The sequence below is a fragment of the Phyllobates terribilis genome, unplaced genomic scaffold (assembly GCF_046119375.1).
Source record: "Phyllobates terribilis strain yellow unplaced genomic scaffold, ASM4611937v1 Scaffold_13__5_contigs__length_258822181, whole genome shotgun sequence".
Classification (NCBI taxonomy): domain Eukaryota; kingdom Metazoa; phylum Chordata; class Amphibia; order Anura; family Dendrobatidae; genus Phyllobates; species Phyllobates terribilis.
In genome coordinates this window covers 131,948,091-131,960,772 of record NW_027362773.1, presented here as the reverse complement: position 1 = coordinate 131,960,772, position 12,682 = coordinate 131,948,091, and the positions used below count along the sequence as shown (strand labels likewise).

Genomic DNA, 12,682 nt, shown 5'->3' with positions numbered 1-12,682 from the left:
GAGACAAAGGGGAACATTGCAAAGGGGACATAATTTCTGAATGGGTGTACAAAGCGGGCACCACTCTGATATGGAGGCATAAAGGGGACACTAAAGATTTGCGGAGGTAGGAGAGGTGTGCTGTTAGCTTTGGTTGGGAGGGGGGTTAAATTATTATTATGTAGAGTCCTTTGGAGTTTGTTGAGAGGATGGTAAAAGTGACAAGACAAAAATTTATATATGGCATATTCTAGAAAAATAAGATTTGTATGGAAGATATTAAACATATCATAGAAAAACATAATTCACCTGTTTCTATGGGTGTAACAATCTCCTGTAGTTGGGCAATGTTAATCATGTGAAGCTAAAGCGCCAAACTGCATACTTTCTTTAGTGTCCAGGAGCAAAAACGTTGTCATAGTGGTCATTGCCAGATGGAGAAGAGAGGATATATATCTACATTATACATATATATGGTATACATAGCTGATATTTATTAGTAAATGGTCACTTTGTGGTGGTAATATTGGTCTCGTTATAGTGTTTTTTGCTCATGATCAGTATTGTGGTATTATTCAGTTCTTATACAGTGGTAATATATGGTCATGGCGTGGCCGTGCAAACGTTGTAGACAGGTGTAAAAAAATCTTCTAAAATAAGACTTGTTTAAAAAATAGAAGTGCTACTAGTTTATGCAAAGTGAATGGAAAAAAAAGAGAAATCTAAATCAAATCTGTATTTGGTGTAACTGCCCTTTGCCAAAACAGCATCAGATCTTCTATTTACACTTGCACACAGTTTTTTAAGGAACCCGGCAGTGGGCGCTGTTTCAAACATCTTGGAGAACTAACCACAGATCTTCTGTGGATGTCACTTGTGCAAATCCTTCTGTCTCTTCATGTAATCCCAGACAGACTCGATGTTGAGATCAGGGTTCTGTAGGGCCATATCATCGCTTTCAGGACTCCGTATCTGGCTGTATTTCTCAGCCTTGAGGACACCATTACTCCTGAATAAATCCTCAACTCCAATTGCTTCACTGTTGCCTGCAGACACTCATTATTATTATTGTGCCGCTCTCCAGCCGTCAGTGAACAAGCTGCCTTCTGTTACAGCCGAATATTTCACATTTTGACTCATCAGTGCAGAGTACCTGGTGCCATTTTTGTACACCACACTTCCTATGTTTTCGTGCATAGTTGAGTCAATTGGTCTTGTTTCCATGGTGAAAGTATTTTTTTTTTGCTTAAATAATTCCATAAAGACCACTTGTCATCAGACTTCTCCGAACAGTAGATGGGTGTAGTTGGGTCCCACTTATTGCAGTCAGTTCTGAGCTGATGGGACTGCTGAAAAACTTCAGATGTTGACTACTAACTATGTCTATAGTCCTCAATGCTGCCCATTTATTGATGTTTCTTCAAAAGAGCTTGCACAACAGATCTTGTAAATGGAGGCTGCTTTGAAATATTACCCTGGGAGAGACCTTGCCCAGACACTGAGGAGCACAAGCATGCCTGCGCTTCTCAGTGTCTGCCGCATGGCAAGCTGGATGGCAGCGTTCTGCTGCGGTGCAGCCTGTCATGTGAATGTAGCAGAGCTGAAGCTGTCGTGGGAACCATGGAAAGGTAAGGATGAGGTTGCTTTATTATTTTACTTTTATTGCAGGAGATCGTTGGTTTCAGCTGGAATGGGCGTGATGGTAAGTATGGTTTAATTTAGAACAATAAAGAATTGTGTGTTTATTTCAATTAAAGGACTTTATTCTGGGTGTTTGTGTTTTTTTTAACTTTGACTATGGGGTTAGTAATGGGGGTGTCTTATAGACGCCTCTCCATTACTAACCTGGGCTTGATGTCAGCTGGCATTATAAGCTGACATCAACCCCAGCCCTATTACCCCCTGCCACCGCTACAGGGCAGTGGGAAGAGCGAGGCTAAGTGCCAGAATTGGCGCATCCTATCGATGCGCCATTTCTGGGGCGGCTGACGGCTGGTGTTTCTAGCCTGGGAGGGGGCCAATATTCATGGCACCCTTCCTGGGTTATTAATATCAGCCCCCAGCTGTCTGCCTAGCCTTTGCTAGCTATTAAAATAGGGGGGACCCACGTCATTTTTTTGGGGGTCCCCCATTTTAATAGCTAGTAAAGGCTAGGTATTCAGCTGGGGGCTGATATTAGTAGCCTGGGAAGCTCCGTGGGTATTACCCCCTTCCCAGGCTTCAAACATCTGCCCCAGCGTCTGCTTAACCTCCGCTGGAGACTAAAATTACGGGGAACCCCACGCCAATTTTTTTTTTAATAAATCCTTTATTTTAACACTAAATTACAAGTACAGTAATCAACACTATCACTGTACTTATTATATATGTGACTGACATGTTTCTATCTATCTAATCTATGTGTGATGCTCTATTCTTTCTGTTCTATATTGTCAGGTACCGCTGCTGAATTGCCGGCCGGCTTTTTTAAAGAGACAGTGCATGAAAGCACTAATATTTTTTTGAATAAATCCTTTAACACTAAATGACAAGTACAGTAACCAACACTATCACTGTACTTCTTATATATGTGACTGACCTGTTTCTATCTATCTAATCTATGTGTGATGCTCTATTCCTTCTTGTCTAAATTGTCGGGTACCGGTGTATGCCGCTGCTGAATTGCCGGCCGGCTTTTTTAAAGAGAGTGTCTTCTGAGCAGTTTGTCAGCTTTTGGACACCTTTGAAGGTGTTTTCTATGTGTTTCTATGTGTTTTTGTTTGCCTGCCATTGGTTTTAACGGTGTTCGACGGTATTCTAAGGTGTTCGACGAACAGTTCCTCGAACATCCTGGTGTTCGACGAACCGAACCGAACCCGAACACTACGGGGGTGGCTCAACACTATAAACAACCCCTACTCTGGATATGCTATCGGCTGCCATTTAGTGATAAGTTTAATATGCTCACCACTCTAAAAGAGTGGTTGGCAGTAAGATTACCAGAGTAGGCAGTATTCCGGTTGGTACAGAGAGTAGGTGTCAGCGTGTACTTCTCTCTGGGGTTGTCCAACACAGACAAGAGCAATATTAGCTATTGTCAACTAACTGCAGGTTTTATCAGACAATGCCGGTGCCTGGGCCCACCGGAGAATCCTCCAGTGGACCAGTCTTACCCATGAGCCATCTATACAGGGCTGTTGTTTCTATAGGTAAATCCATCCCTGGTGATATATACTGTATATATTATTGAGGTAAATGCTACTGCGTAAATAACAGTTTCTCTGTGAATTTGATGGATAGTAAGTATATTTATGCATTATCCGATCACAATAAGGTTACAAGTGTTGTGATTTGAATGCAGAATTTTTGTAATTCTCTGAAGCTGCACTTATCAGCTTTCTCTAATTATGTCTGGTGCTTCCGATGGCTGGTAATTAATAAACGCCATCACATGGGAGATGTGCCGGATTTCACACCAACATAGGAAGCCTTTTGGGCCTGAGTATGTGCATTTTTACTTTAATTAAAAGCTGGAAAGAAACATTCTCCCTCTGTCTCTCTCTCATCGACTTGCTGTTCACTTCCTCCAGCCAGGAATAAATAACTTTGTTAAATAAGCAGTGGTTTCTGCATTAAGTTTATTATCGTGTTTGCTCATTAGTGATGTTATTTTTTTTCCTGTATTATAGTAGTTTCCCAATTCTGGTAATTAAGCAGCCGATTACTCTCAGACTCCCATTCATTCAGCTGATAAGTGGAGGTTCTGAGACTCCGACCACCACATATTTGATATTGAAGGTCTATCCTAGTCCATCAGTTTTAAAGTATTAATTTGTTGCTTTCCCTCAATTTGCTATTTGCCATGCTCTTATTGGGAACGCTGTACCTCTTTCTATTTGTATATATTTTTTTATTGTTTTTCAGAATTGGATTGTAATCTCAATATACCCTGGTCATTTTGACAGATTTTTATTAACAATGCTAGATAATATCCTTTAAAAGTTTTGGACACCTTTGCACTGATTTTTTTGTTTTGTTCTGGCCGCTTACTTCCTAATTGCAAAATTATTCGACTTTCTATGTAGTGTTCATTAAAAATTACCTACAAATTTGTTGTAGATTCTGTGTAGCTTGTGTACATAGCTGGCTGTCTTGTTGCTTCTGACATCACACTGCTATTGGCTGGGATCTCACTGCTCTCCCCTCTCTTCTTTTAGTATTGGCAGGTCAGGGAATGGGGAAAGCATCCATTTATTCAGTGAAAGCAGATGATATAGGCTTAGCTGTCCTGAGCGGACACAGGCAAAAGGGGGCCCCATGTGCAAGAATAATATATAAACCCTTTGCAGTCCAATATGTCATCATAATGCACAATTCTACTTGCTTTGGAGGTGGTAGTTGCACTCTTATCTCTGTCATCTCTGAAATTAGTATTAGGCCACGGCCCCACTATCAGTATTTGGTCAGTATTTTTTCTCAGGAGTGGGAGCCGAAACCAGGACTGGGTGATAACTGCAGAATTGGTGACTTGTTTCTATTATACCTTTTCTCTGATTGTTCCTCACCTGGTTTTGGCTTCCACTCCTGAGAAAAAATACTGACCAAATACTGATAGTGGGGCTTTGGCCTTAAAGTAGTAACAGGTCTATGTAATGAAGTAGCAATACTTTTAGTTTAAGAATCCATTGGATACCTTTAGAGAAACATCCTTTATCTTCATATACAAATAAAGTATGTGGAGCACAGTGGGTGGAGGTGCTCAGTCCAGGACATCATTACTTCCATAGTTTCACCAGCTATATTGTCCTAGTGATCTGTAGAGGAAAAAGTATTCAGACTCTTGCCATTGTCTATGCTGTAAAATATAGGTAATTGGGTGTTCTCTAACCGCCCCACTGTAGTTTTTTTGATAAGCTATTGCTTTCTGGTACACTATAACCAACGTACATGAGGTTTATAGCTAAATATCATGAGGTGTGATGACACAGCTTTTCTTCTTAATTATGCCAGACATACATTCAGTAGGCCAGGAGCCATACACCTTTATTTTTATGTTGACTTTTGAATTTGTGTTCTTCTTTGGTTGATCAACACAGACTATTGTTTGTATAAACCTGAATGTTGATCACCTTGAGTTGATATTTGGTAATTGATGAATGGCTGTTATTTACATCTTATATCAATATGATCTTTGAACAATGGATGTTTGCTAAGATATGTTAAATACCATAGTAGGGAGTTTGCTAGTCAACATTGGGGGGATGAACTGTGGATACTCGAGCACTGTGAATTAACATCATGATCCCTGACCTGTGAATGATGGCTTGAAAGGACAAATGTGAACTATAAAAGGGGGTCTCTGCGTCTGTTCTCAGAGACTCTAAAGGATGTCATCCTAAGGGACCACAGCCCTGGCTGGAAAAATACCGATCTGCTCCATTGACCATTGCTGAACTCTCAGAGACAATTTGAGGAATCCAGATTGGGACAATCAGGTCACCTGACTATGTACCTCACTGCTCTAATCCCGGTGGGCCAGCAGAAGGGTGAGACTCTGTAATTTCCACCATCTTCTGTATTTGCTGGGACTGTTCTATATGTTATTGATTGCTGTTAGTTCAATAAATTATTGCCACACTGTTTGCCATCACCCTGTGTTGTCTGAGTAGTATTTTGCCCTCCGTAAAAGAGAGGGGGTGTTCAGTGGTATGAGCCCTGGTCCAGCTGTCTTTCTAAAGACAGCTGGGCCAGCGGACAAGAGCACCCACTGACCCTCGTTTCTCCACATGAGGGTTCTTTAACCCCTTAATAACATCTGACGTACTAATACGCGTCTGTGCCCTGGGACTTAAGAGCCAGACCCGTATTAGTACGTCATGGCGATCGCGCGCGCACACAGGCTGTGCGGGCGCAATCGCCGCCGGGTGTCAGCTGATTGTCACAGCTGACACCCGGTACTATGTGCAGGGAGCGGTCCTGCACCGCTCCCAGCACATTAACCCCCGCGATGCTGCGATCGAAGTCGATCGAAGTCGATCGCGGCATTGCGGGGGCAAGGGGAGGTGATCGGCGATACTCACCTCCTCTTCCGGCTTCCAGCGCAGTCTGCAAAGGCTTCCCGGGTGTTGCCATGACGACCCGATGTCGTCATGACAACATCGGGTCACCAGAGAGCAGGAAGATTGCTTGGGCATGCGCAGTGCATCTCCAAGCAATCTTCACACTGTGCACTTCTGACAGCCTTCATGGCATAGGGATGGTGCTTCATTCCTGTGCCATGCAGGCGATCAGAAAAAAAAAAGTGAAAGTCCCAGAGTGGGACAAAGTAATAAAGTGTATAAACTGTGTGAAAGTGGAAAAAAAATAAATAAAAATGTGCAAAAATATTATAAAAAAATAAAAAAAATAATACACCAAAAATAAAAATATAATGTACCCATCAATAAATATTATTATAAAAAAAAAAAAAAAAAAAACAATAAAAGTACACATATTTGGTATCGCCGCGTCCGGAACAACCTGACCTATAAAACTGTCCCACTAGTTAACCCCTTCAGTGAACACGGTTAAAAAAAAAAAAAAAAAAAAAACGAAGCAAAAAACAATGCTTTATCACCATACCGCCCAACAAAAAGTGGAATAACACGCGATCAAAAAGACGCATATAAATAAAAATGATACTGCTGAAAACGTCATCTCGTCCCGCAAAAAATAAGCCGCCATACAGCTCCATCAGCCGAAAAATAAAAAAGTTATAGCTCTCAGAATAAAGCGATGCTAAAAAATATTTTTTTCTATAAAATAGCTTTTATTGTGTATAAGCGCCAAAACATAGAAAAATGATACAAATGTGGTACCGCTGTAAACGTACTGACCTGAAGAATAAAGCTACCTCATCAATTTTACCACACGCGGAACAGAATAAAAAAAAAAAAAAAAAAAAACAATTCCTGAATTGTTGGTTTTTGTTTATTCTGCCTCCCAAAAATCGGAATAGAAAGCGATCAAAAAATGTCACGTGCCTGAAAATGGCACCAATAACAACGTCAAGTCATCCCGCAAAAAACGAGCCGTCACATGACTGTCTGCCAAAATCTGGAAAAATTATAGCTCTCAAAATATGGCGATGCAAAAACTAGATTTTACAAAAAATGCGTCTTTTAGTGTGTGACAGCTGTCAGTCATAAAAACCCCATATGATTCTGGCATTGCTGTAATCACACCGACCCGAAGAATAAAGTCGTCTAATCACTTATACCGCACAAGGAACGGCGTCAAAAATAAACTCTTGGGTTAGGATTGGGCTAGGGTTAGGGCTGGGTTTGGGGCTAGGGTTGTGCTGGGGCTAGGGTTGTGCTGGGGCTAGGGTTGTGCTGGGGCTAGGGTTGTGCTGGGGCTAGGGTTGTGCTGGGGCTAGGGTTGTGCTGGGGCTAGGGTTGTGCTAGGGCTAGGGTTGTGCTAGGGCTAGGGTTGTGCTAGGGTTAGGGCTGGGGTTGGGATTTTTTTCAAAAGTAAGAAAAAAAGATGACGATATGGCGACTAGTGTTGAGAGCAAGTGCTCGCTACTTGAGTTTGCATCGGGTGCTCTGGTATGCATTGAGTATCGTGGGTATTTGAGTGACATGCTCGAGTCTCTGCCCCATATGCTTCGCGGCCAAAAAACTTTACGGGGATTGCCTGCCATGCACGAGCGATCCCCGCATGTTTTTTTTTAGGTGTCTAATAACCGTGAAACATGCGGAGCAGGGACTCAAGCATGTCACTCGAGCACACGCTGTACATGGTGCATACCTGAGTACCCGATGCAAACTCAAGTAGCGAGCACTTGCGCTCAAGAATAATGACAACTTATTCAATATGATGACCTAATGTAAACAAATTCTGTGCCGTACCTCTGGGTTCAAAATGTTCACTATACACCTTAATAAAATCCTTGAGGGGTATAGTTTCCAAAATGGGGACACTTGTGGGGGGGCTCCACTGTTTAGGCACATCACGGGCTCTCCAAACGCGACATGGTGTCCGCTAACAAATTGAATGGAAAATCGGCTCAAATTGTTAGCGGACGCCATGTTGCGTTTGGAGAGCCCCTGTGTGCCCAAACATTGGAGCTCCCCCACAAGTGACCCCATTTTGGAAACTAGACCCCCCAAGGCACCTATCTAGATGCATAGTGAGCACTTGGAACCCCCAGGTGCTTCACAAATTGATTCGTAAAAATGAAAAAGTGAAAAAAAAAACACTTTTTCATTTTTATGAATCAATTTGTGAAGCACCTGGGGTTCCAAGTGCTCACTATGAATCTAGATAGGTGCCTTGGGGGGTCTACTTTCCAAAATGGGGTCACTTGTGGGGGAGCTCCAATGTTTGGGCACACAGGGACTCTCCAAATGCAACATGATATCCGCTAACAAATTGTCGGCTCAATTTGTTAGCGGATATCATGTTGCATTTGGAGAGTCCCTGTGTGCCCAAACATTGGAGCTCCCCCACAAGTGACCCCATTTTGGAAACTAGACCCCCCAAGGCACCTATCTAGATGCATAGTGAGCACTTGGAACCCCAGGTGTTTCACAAATTGATTCATAAAAATGAAAAAGTGTTTTTTTTTTCACTTTTTCATTTTTACGAATCAATTTGTGAAGCACCTGGGGGTTCCAAGTGCTCACTATGCATCTATAAAGGTGCCTTGGGGGGTCTAGTTTCCAAAATGGGGTCACTTGTGGGGGAGCTCCAAAGTTTGGGCACACAGGGGCTCTCCAAACACAACATGGCGTCCGCTAATTATTCAAGCAAATTTTACAATCAAAAAGTCAAATGGCGCTCCTTCCCTTCCGAGCCCTGCCGTGCGCCCAAACTGTTTTTTCCCCAAATATTGGGTATCTGCGTGCCCAGGGGAAATTGCACAACAAATTTTGGGGTCCATTTTTTCTTGTTACCCCTGTGAAAATAAAAAAAATTGGGTCTAAAGTAACATTTTTGTGAAAAAAGTTAAATGTTCATTTTTTTCTTCCACATTCAAAAAATTCCTGTGAAGCACCTGAAGGGTTAATAAAGTTCTTGAATGTGGTTTTGAGCACCTTGAGGGGTGCAGTTTTTAGAATGGTGTCACTTTTGGGTATTTTCTGTCAAAAAGACCTCTCCAAGTGACTTCAAATGTGATGTGGTCCCTAAAAAAATGGTTTTGTAAATTTTGTTGGAAAAATGAGAAATCGCTGGTCAACTTTTAACCCTTATAGCTCCCTAACAAAAAAAAATTTTGGTTCCAAAATTGTGCTGATGTAAAGTAGACATGTGGGAAATGTTATTTATTAACTCTTTTGTGTGACATATCTCTCTGATTTCAGGGCTTAAAAATTAAAATTTTGAAAATTGCTAAATTTTCAAAATTTTCGCCAAATTTCCATTTTTTTCACAAATAAACGCAAGTGATATCGAAGAAATTTTTCCACAATCATGAAGTACAATATGTCACGAAAAAACAATCTCAGAATCAGGGGGATCCGTTGAAGCGTTCCAGAGTAATTACCTCATAAAGTGACAGTGGTCAGAATTGTAAAAATTGGCCCGGTCATTAACGTGCAAACCACCCGCGGGGCTTAAGGGGTTAAATTGTAGTTTTTGGTTGCCTGTTCAGTACAAAACCCTCAAGTATTATGTCATGTTCTTTTCTGTAAAATCCACACTCCCTGTATAATGAAGTGGTTATAGCTCAGTTTCTATTAGGAAACCAAGATATTCATGTAGCTACTTTATTGTCAAAAATGATCAAACATTCACAATGTATTGTCTTGCACAAGAAGAAACAAATTCTCGTAAGAGATCATCATGTTAGGCGCATGATCAGAATGGTAACTAATACATTTCGTCTATGAATCTCTGGATATAAATAGGCAATAAAGATCTTTGAGGCAGATTTTATGAAAATACGTTTAAAACTAAAAGGAGGGTCATTTTGCCTGACAGGTTTATGATGAATCGTCTGCGGTGATCTCATCCTTTTTACTGTTACATTCTCTGTATTTCAGTGGAAAGATGAGTCACTCCTGCATAAAATAGCCAGCGTCCCATAGAGTTAAGCCGAGGTGCAGGTAATTAAAATGTGCCAGGCAGATAAAGGAAGGATTAATTAAGCAATAATCTGTGCCAATACCTGACTGATTCTTTTTGTTCGGGGGTCAGGTGAGTTGCAGCAGAGGATACTTTGTCTCGTTGACATCAAGATGTGTCATAGACATAATCTCTGGGGGCAGAGGTGCTCGGAGATCACTGGTGGCAGATTTAATTTATGTGATTAGACTGGAACTAAATTGTTTTATACATTCTGGTAATTGGTTTATTTACATTGGGCCATGATTGTGGTAAAAAAAAGTTTAAAAAAAGCATACCGTCTATTAATAGTTATAGTAGACAATGTGCACTCGTATACTGCTGCATTTACCACCTGCTAACAGAACATGGTACTTTGCATCTATAAAGTGGAAGAGTAGTTTATATCGCTAAATGTCATTGTGTTTAGTCTCCAGAGACGACCTGTCACCGCTCCTGACACTTCTGTTTATTTATAATCCTGGTAAATAATTCTGGAGCATCTTCTCTTGTAAAGCATCATCCAGACGTCCGATTTTCTTTTATGAGTGCTATCCATAGTTTTCACAGACCAAGAGGGCTGCAGAAAATCACGATGACATGTCTTAATTTAATCCTAGCGTCAGATCAAAATTGGCAATGCAATTTTATTGGTCTGTGAAAAAATAGGACCGCACTCGGATGACTGATTATCACAGACTGTCAGAATGGAGAAGTTGAAGAAACGTTTTCTTTCTTTATCTCCGCATACGAGGAAAACTTATGCCACTCTGATCACACTCTGATCACACGCTGATCACACGCTGATCACACTCTGATCACACGCTGATCACACGCTGATCACACTCTGATCATACTCTGATCACATTCTGATCACACTCTGATCACACTCTGATCACATTCTGATCACACTCTGATCACACGCTGATCACACTCTGATCACATGCTGATCACACGCTGATCACACGCTGATCACACTCTGATCACACTCTGATCACACGCTGATCACACTCTGATCACACTCTGATCACACGCTGATCACACGCTGATCACACGCTGATCACACGCTGATCACACGCTGATCACACTCTGATCACACTCTGATCACACGCTGATCACACGCTGATCACACGCTGATCACACGCTGATCACACGCTGATCACACTCTGATCACACTCTGATCACACTCTGATCACACTCTGATCACACTCTGATCACACTCTGATCACATTCTGATCACATTCTGATGACACTCTGATCACACTCTGTTTATATCTGATCAAACTCTGTTCAAAATAATTGGTCCATTTTTCTCATACGTGAGAAAAACGGACATTTGACTAAGGTCTAACTTGTTGCGGTGCTGTTCCCCTGTTATTCCTCTCGAATATTTATGCATCAATTCACAACCGGGGTTGGTCATTCACTTTGTCAAAAGGAGTGTCCTTACATAGCCTTAAAGGGAATCTGTCAGCAGATTTTTGCTATGCAATTTGAAGACAGCAGGAGATAGAAGCTGAAACACTGAATTCAATGATGTGTCACTTATTAGGCTGTGTGCTGTTTTTTAGTTAAAATGAAGGATTTATCACCAGGAGGTTATCACTGCCCAGACTAGCTGCCTTGTGCCAAGTCATCAGACCACGCCCCCTCCTCTGATAAGCAGCTCACTGGTAATAGACTTTGTACATACAGAGCCTGGTGGAGTTGGCTTTTTGGCCATTTTTAGCGTTCTTTTTTCAGTGTTCTTCACATCGGTTTTTATAAGGGGGTGGTGTGAAGTGTGAGGCTCCTGATTCATTAAGAGGCGTTTGCAAATGCCGCTGCTCATCATAAATTTGATGAGCGGCGGTCACAACACGCCTATCTCTACCATCTTTGTCAGAGCTGGGTGCAAATGGCATGAGGATGCTAAGTCACCTCCAGTTACACCAAAATTGTTCAAATTTTCAAAGCTTTTTATTTTATTTTGTCATAAAAGCTTTGATAAATCCGGTCCATAACATCTCCGGAAATACTTGTTGTGTCAGGGGGTAACAGAGGAGGTGCAAACTGTGTGTAAACATCCACTGTTAAAGTAACATTGTAACAAATGGAGTAGTCTTATGCTTTCTTTCCTTAAGTAGGAAACTTTTCTACTAGCTAGATATCTTTGTTTAAAAGGGAGCTTTACGGTCACAGACACAGTTACAGCGATGGGTAAAATACAAGTTGAAACTCACCTTTCTGCCCGCATTGAGACTTTGCATGGTGGAGAAATCTGATTTTAAAGCATCAAGGGGACTCTCTATTCCTCAAGTTTTATGACTCCCTTATACGAGTCTGCCTGATAACTTAATCATGGCAATGATTGATGTCTGTACAGCTTCACCATGTCAGTCTGTGGTAGAAAAATCTTGCACATACTCTGTGTTCCTGATGCAGCGCATGTATGGTACCCAACCCTTCTGTGTGCAGATGCCTCCTTAACCTCTTTTCGGGAAGTAATGTACATCTACATCATATTTCTGGTAGGGTGTATGTAGTAAGCTCATGAGTTGAACCCACTCCATACGATACAGCCCAGACAGTGATCAGGGTTGTTATTTAACCCCTTAGATGTTGCGGTCAAGTCGTGATAGCAGAATTTAATATG

The 12,682-nt window shown here is 41.5% G+C and overlaps 1 protein-coding gene across 2 annotated transcripts in view; it reads left to right on the top strand.

The window, feature by feature from the left end:
* Positions 1–12,682, top strand: part of CHID1 (chitinase domain containing 1) — a 560,444-nt gene that overhangs the window by 504,448 nt on the left and 43,314 nt on the right. The window lies entirely within an intron of this gene.